This window comes from Rutidosis leptorrhynchoides, chromosome 5 (genome assembly GCF_046630445.1).
Source record: "Rutidosis leptorrhynchoides isolate AG116_Rl617_1_P2 chromosome 5, CSIRO_AGI_Rlap_v1, whole genome shotgun sequence".
In the NCBI taxonomy this organism is placed as follows: Eukaryota; Viridiplantae; Streptophyta; class Magnoliopsida; order Asterales; family Asteraceae; genus Rutidosis; species Rutidosis leptorrhynchoides.
The window spans coordinates 69,427,985-69,435,929 of NC_092337.1; the positions used below are offsets into that span (position 1 = coordinate 69,427,985).

The window sequence follows — 7,945 nt, forward strand, 5'->3', positions numbered from 1 at the left end:
AACGTAGCTAGGAAGTAGATGAACAACTTTAGAACTTGAGCTTAAGCAAGAATCCTCTTTCTTCTTCTCCAAAAATGAGTTTTCTCACACTAGGTTATCACTCTCTCTCTAGAATTGAATGGATGAGATTGATGTAGGTGGAAATGGAGTTAATGAGGCTCCATAAACTGATCTAAGGCCTTAAAGTCGGCCCTTTTGTGAATTTACCAAATTGCCCTCAAAATATCTAATTTAAAAGAAAGAAGGAATCTGTCACAGATAAACGGCGCGGCGCGCCACTCCCCCAGATCAGATTCTTTTTCATTTTAAAATGTACAACGAAACCCCCACTTCAAGCATCTTATGTACACTTTATGTACACAACAATTATTTGGGTCTTACAATGCAAATGATTAAGGTCGTTGAAATAAATGATCTATTAATGCCAAAAAATCGCCGTTAAAAAATGATTACATTAGAAACAATGCTTTTATATAAAATTAGTAGCTCACTCAAAAAGTTAATAATAATAATAATAATAATAATAATAATAATAATAATAATAATAATAATAATAATAATAATAATAATAATAATAATAATAATAATAATAATAATAATAATAATAATAATTTAAAAAAAAAAACTAGGATTTGAGAAAATATTAAAGTTCATTTGTTTTATATGTTTTTCCTAGAGTAATAAGATGCATATATCTAAGTTTGCTCACTTACATTGAAATATAAGGCTTTGTATAATCTCAAATCTCAAATCACTAGAATAGTAAACAGATTAAAGTGAAAAGGTTTAACCCCTACAGAAATGAGATGATTTAAAGTCTGCAAAGTAACAAATAAATGACATCGAGCAAGCATCTTTGTAATATGAGGCTTGTTGGGACACAAGTCCCTTTACAACTCATACTCAAACTCACAAATTATTGAAATGAACTAACAGAATTTAAATTAAGACGTTTGAAAAATAAATATGGAGAAAATCAAATAAGTCTACATTTTCCTTCACTCTTTTTTTTTAAAACTAAAACTATATCTAAATACTGATTAAACTACTAAATCAAACTTGTGACATATTTCAATATTCTAAATATTAATTTACTACCATGCACTTTTATTTGAACATAACCAATTAATCCAACAATCACTCCCTTAATTGGTTAGTTCACATTACTCGATCACCACACTTGTAACATATAACGCGACTCTCCCGGAAACGTTCAACACCATCTCGACTCAACCGGACCCCCCGACCTCTTCCTCGATCACGTCCACAGTCATCTCGGTTTGAGCTATTCAACACCATCTCGGTTCACCGGACTCCCGACCTCTTCCCCGGTCACGTCCACAACCATCTCGGTTTGAACCTCCATAGCCGCAATGCATACACAGTGTGTTTTCTTCATTTGACAAACTTGTTTAAAGAGCCATTTACACCGCCCAAGAAAAACAAGTCGAACACGCTATAACGTTTTCTTGTACCTCCACCGGTTAGTCTCTTTTCACGAACAAATTTTGACAACTTCTCAAGACCCTATACAACTTCAACTTTTCCGATCAAGTTGCACCAAGAAACTCTTTACACCACCCAAGAAACAAACCATGGCCACGGGCTATAACGATTTCTTGTCCCCGGTCTAGTTTCTTCTCATGAAACTCTTACACCACTCAAGAAAACAAACCCACATGGTTCTAACGAATTCTTGTCCCCGGTTAGTTTCATCCCATGAACATGGCCCTAGTTGAAGCCGCACCACCTTAGCTCTGATACCAATTGTTGGGACACAAGTCACTTTACAACTCATACTCAAACTCACAAATTATTGAAATGAACTAATAGAATGTAAATTAAGACGTTTGAAAAATAAATATGGAGAAAACCAAATAAGGCTACATTTTCCTTCACTCTTTTTTTTTTTTTAAACTAAAACTATATCTAAATACTGATTAAACTACTAAATCAAACTTGTGACATATTTCAATATTCTAAATATTAATTTACTACCATGCACTTTTATTTGAACATAACCAATTAATCCAACATGTCTTACATGCGTTTGGGCTGATTTAAGTCCAGTTTGATGACTTTATTTATATTTTATTTCTTTCATTTTTATATAAGAAATGCGGTCTAGGTACATTATAAGTTATGTTAACACTCGCACATAGTACACGAATATTACTACGAATATATACATTTTTGTATATCATTGACTCGAACATGCACTTTTAAAGTTGAAATGGTCATCTCGATATGAAGTTGCATATACTCTACAACAACAAACAAGGTTTCATAACAAGTATCGATATCAATTAAAAATGTACATTAATAGTTTAATGCCGATTGGATCAAAGCCACTTGGTAAGAGTTGTATGAACTAAGAGGACGATAAATTTAATAATTTAAGTATTTAAATAGTTTAATAATAATAATAACTAGTAAAATGTGCCCGCGCGATGCCGCGGGACCTTTCGGGTTGTATATTCATAGTTAATGGAGAGTTATGTATTTACAGAAGTAAAAACGTTTTGCTACGGGTGTTTTTAAATACATGTAGTTAGTATCTATGTACCTAATGGCCTTTTTAACGGCATGAAGATCGTGTAAAAAAAGGGGAAACAGAATTATAGATTAGATGTAGTTAGTTTGGGGAGTTTATTATAGGTTATGGAACACATATCTAAATACACGTAATTAGCGTTTTTTTTAGAAGTGTCTGTGTCGCGTATAGTTAGTCTCGTTGTGTTCGTTAGATTTTTTTGAGTTGAACGGTGGGTTCGAAAAAAATTAACGCGAGCCGAGCGGGAAGATATGTCCCGTTGAGTATTGAATATAATCCAAGGTATTTAGCGTTTTTTTAGAAGTGTCCGTTTCGCGTATAGTTAGTCCCGTTGTGTTCGTTAGATTTTTTTGAGTTGAACGGTGGGTTCGAAAAAAATTAACACGAGTCAAGCGGAAATGTATGTCCCGTTGAAAATATGGGTGAAGTTTAAGTAAGAATTTTTATAAAAATATTGATTTTACACTTGGTACCCCTGGTTTGAGGGTCGGGGTGTAACTTATCACATTTTTTAGGGGCCGATTTGTGTTTTTTTTTTCCTTTTTTTTCCTTTTTTTTCCTTTTTTGGGGAATTTGGGTGGGGGTGGGATAAAACGACAAAGTAACTTGTCACATTTTTAAGGGGCCGATTTGTGTTCTTTTTTTTTTTTCTTTTTTTCCTTGTCGTCGTTTTTGGGGGAATTTGGGTGGTGGTGGGATAAAAGGACCAAAAATCTTGTCTTGGTTAGTATGTATGGACAATATATAATATATTTTTCAAATTAATTAACTTAAATTAATATATATAATACCAAAAATCAATATCAGAACAAGACCAATGCTCGAGCAAAGGGGCACATCAGGGTCCCAAATCTGGTCACTTGGGGGCATGGGCCCTCTTAATTACTTTTTACAAAAAGAAATATGAATGTCTTCTCTATCTTTCACAGGTTACATTTTTTCATGAATTTATCACTATTATTATATTAGTACTAGGTTAACACCCGCGAATTCGCGAGGCTTATTTATGAGACTAATCAAGAAGTAATTTGAAACTTCATAAACTAATATCTGATATTATTTGAATGGTTGCAAGTTAACGGACGAAATCATATAATAAAGCTATCGAATAATACCCGCGAATTCGCGGAGCTTTTCCATGAAACTAATCAAGAATAAATTATGATTTATAAATTATTAGGTAATACAATTATTATTATTTTTAGATAGTTTTAATTATTACCAAAAAATAATAGTTTGAATTATTATCAAAAATAAACTTTGAACATGAAATTTGTTGTGAAATTTGTCATCGAATTATAGTCTCCTCTATCAACAAATCATTTTCCGGCCAAGTGAGTGAAATCTATCTCCCAACCACAGACATAAATGAACTGCAAGGTAAAACAACTATGATTAGTGGGCCCATTTCGACCCACCCACTTATAGATGGGTTGATTCAAGTTAAAATTATCTATGATATACAAAACAAATCACTAATGTAAAAAGTGAACAATTTGAAAGTACATATTGTTATAGAAATTAGCGAACTTTTGCATATTGTATTTGACATGCACAATTTTCTATTAAAAAAACGTAACTACCGACAAAAAATGTATCAGGTCTACTCGACTTGACCCAGTTCAACCGATTACATTCTTTAAATCATCACCTAACCCGCCCACTTTGACTCTATTATAAATGCAAAAGTTCAATAATGCACAACCAAAACCGATTACATTCTTTAAATCATCACCTAACCCGCCCACTTTGACTATTATAAATGCAAAAGTTCAATAATGCACAACCAAATTAGTGCATGTTGTGCACCATAATAGAATTTAGAACTTACACAGCCTTTTGCATTGCTTTCATAACTTGAGCTCCAGTTTGAAAAGCATCAGGTGTGTCTCTGTTGTGACTTTCTAACTTTCAAGCTTTATTTTCTGGTGTCCACAAACAAAAGATTAGTTCAAATTACTGGCCAATTTTAACCCGAGCTAATTAAATTTGTAAGTGACCCACGTATGTCAATATTTTATATATAGTCCACCTTGTAAAATCAATAAAAAAAAAAGCTTCATCAACCACACAATCCACTACATCCTATCATCAAACATAACAAAAGGTATTTGCTAATTAGTTTCAAAATATGGACCTTTGGGTTCGAAATGCATAGGAGACCAAGAGCTAACGGAACGGCTTTTCTGATATTCTGTTCCCCGTACTTCAAAACAGGCTCTAAAGAACGGATCGCCATATCGTAAAAAAAATCAGAATGTATACCGTAGCACAGCGGCTCAACTATCACTAGCTTGGTGCATCACCAAGGAATCGATGTGGTTCCAATACCTGGAACAACAAAGTGTGAAAACTTAGACCAAAACATTGGAGCTTTGTCGTTAAAGCTAACATAAGAAGAACTGGAGGAACTTGAATCTTTCGCTTCGTGTGATGCGGTGAAAAGGGACAAAACTTAACTTACAATATAACCAAAGGTACCAATGCAGAATGATATCAAAACCTGTAAAATGAAAAACGAACAAATTTATGGATTAGTGCAGACTTGAATATATTCTGGTTGATAAAAACCATCATAACTTGTACTAAATGTAATATTTGAAATGGGTCAAAAATTAAAAAGTCAGCTTAAAAAGGTTAAACGGTATGAACTGATAGGTTGCAAGTAACTCAAGGAAACATACTTAAATGCCACAATGATAGAAAAAGTCACTTGAATATAACATACTCCGTACACATTCAACTCAGAATTGACCCGCCCAAATGAAACCCTATAAAAATAAGACAACCACTTGACATAATACACAAGCCAACCCACCTAGTGTAAACTCAACATGTACAACAACCTGAAAATCAGTAGCACTTAAAAAACCTTAAACCAATTTTCCAAATCTAAATTGACCTTGAATGGCGTTGCCGAAATTCACCCATACGCCCTGACTGAACATGTGTAAACAAAACAGCAGTCCCTAAACTGAATTTACAGACTAATTCTATACTCTGTAAATAACTTAATCATATTTATTTGATATTGATTATTAACTAATAATTATAGTCATATCTTAATAAGTAGATTCACGCCCAGGTTTCAACTCGATAGTGTTATGTTCTGTTACTGATTCTCAACTTTATAAGAAAAATATCTATATCTAATAGTGCAAATCGTTTCAAGAGCATGCAAGAATTCAATAGAAACCATACACGAATATATAATTAAGTGTAAGTAAACATACAATGGATTATAGGATTAAAATTTCATTATACACAAATATATAATTAAGTGTAAGTGAACCATGCTGATTAAAATTCAAACAATCAAACCTTAACCCATACATGAAACCCCAAAAGTTAAATGCAGTCATTGTATGATATTCCACATCTAAATAAGTCCAAATAATAATAAGAGGTATAAAAACTATAATGAAATGTAACAAATTATAGGATTAAATAATTCATAGTGCCTGTTTAATTCAACCCAAAAATTCAACATATTAATAGTTTCTTTTTTACTCTCTCACAATCCAGCATCTATCAAAAACTAAATACATATATATCGATTCACACAAATAACATATAAATCATAATAAGCTCAAATTAGGGTTGCATAATACACACAGATACCATATAAATCGATACATAAATTATCATAATTTGCTCAAATTAGGGTTTCATAATTGACACATATAAAATATAATTCAATAATCCAATGTAGAAATCAACTCAATCGTCACTAGCAAGATGGTTTGTATTCAAATTTTCAATGTTGAAGATACCCTCATATGAGTTAGATCAGTGTAAATTTTTTGATTGTTTATCTACTATATTGGAGTATTAGATAAACAAATTAACAGATTAGATAAATTCGTACCGATTTGATTTTTGCGATGGAATTGGTTGAATGAATCATCTCGAAACGAATTGCTTGATTGACGATTGAGTTTGATCGACGTTGTGTAATGGGTTGAGAGGATTTAGAGTTTTTTTTGTTGTTGGTAAAATGTTGAATGTGAACCAATTATTGAGACCCTAAAATTAGATTGAGAGCCGCCCAATTTTTTTTGACAAAAGGGTAATTTGGTAATCAAACAAATCAATCAAGTACTTAATTATTAATTATGAGGTCATGGTGAAGATTAGTGAAAAATGAATGGTCTAGATTAGTTATCATTAATTAATGAATGGCTAGGATTAGTTGAAGTAACTTAAAATGATCTATTTTCACTTTTGTTATTATATATAGTATAGAGTATAGATATAGATAGTATAGATATAGATATTTTTTTTTTTTTTAATGGCAAGCTTGCATCAGTCCGGACCGAAGCCTAGTCATCATTTGCACACACACGCGCGTTCGGGCAGGAAACCCGAACCACACTCAGGGGATCCGACCCTTAAACCATCTCATACGGGGCAGGCGGGCCGGACCTTAGTCCCGGAGCGAGTCGGTAAAACTTTCCCTTTGGGCCACCCTCAAGGAATTTCTTTCAAATAATATCCTTTGTAGGTGACGAGGCTCGAACCTGAGACCTCTAGCCCGGCGGGGGTGCTAGGCACCACCACATGTCCACTAAGCCAAAGCTGCGGGGACTATTATATTAGTATATTAGTATATGTAATATGTAATATGTAATATGTACTAATATTTAATAGGTAATGTAAAATGTAAATGTAATGTATAATAATGTGTATGTGTAATATGTGTAATTGTGTACGTGTATGTGTATATGCATATGTATATGTATTTGAATTCGTATACTGTATTTAAACAAAAAGACATAGATTTTTCATTCTTTCATGAATAAATGACAATAATTTTACAAAATGTATCACATTCATGTGAATCCAAACCATACCTTTTTTTGCCAACTCCCTTAGCTACACCAATTGATGTAATGTCTCACTCATTATTCATTACGGAGTATAAAGAATTCATGATCATGAATCATGATGTTGATTATTGAATCTATATCTGGCCACAATCTTGTTATTCGGTTCCAATTTAGTGATATTTCCTTTTTCATTCTTTTAGAGTTTTAGTTTGCCTAGTTGTACTCTTATAACATAGAAACGTATTTTGGGTTATATTGGTAAGGATCATTAAGAAAAAAGAAATACAAAGTATTAATTAAGTCTTAAAACCGTTATCTGGATCGTATTACAAGTCAAAAGAATTTTGTGACCTGATTACTAGAGATCACGACTCGAAATGTAGTTATTCCAAGGGACGTGGGAAATATATATTATCGCTTGATATTGACTTTTTTGATATTGAGTGTAACGTTAACATTAACTTCCAGTGAGATAAAAGACGAAAAAAACCAAACAACGAACTTAATTACTTAAAAATGAAGTACAGGTAGTCAGGGGAGGCCCGAAGGGGAGCAAAGTGAT

At 32.7% G+C, this 7,945-nt stretch overlaps 1 long non-coding RNA gene across 1 annotated transcript; it reads right to left on the reverse strand.

Moving 5' to 3' along the window:
- Positions 1 to 3,743: 3,743 nt before the first annotated feature.
- On the reverse strand, positions 3,744 to 6,558 carry LOC139849500 (uncharacterized). The gene is made up of 4 exons (XR_011759958.1): positions 6,423 to 6,558; positions 4,692 to 5,057; positions 4,386 to 4,479; positions 3,744 to 3,927 (listed from the first exon to the last, which is right to left on the reverse strand). It is a non-coding gene; the product is annotated as an uncharacterized lncRNA (long non-coding RNA).
- Positions 6,559 to 7,945: the final 1,387 nt, after the last annotated feature.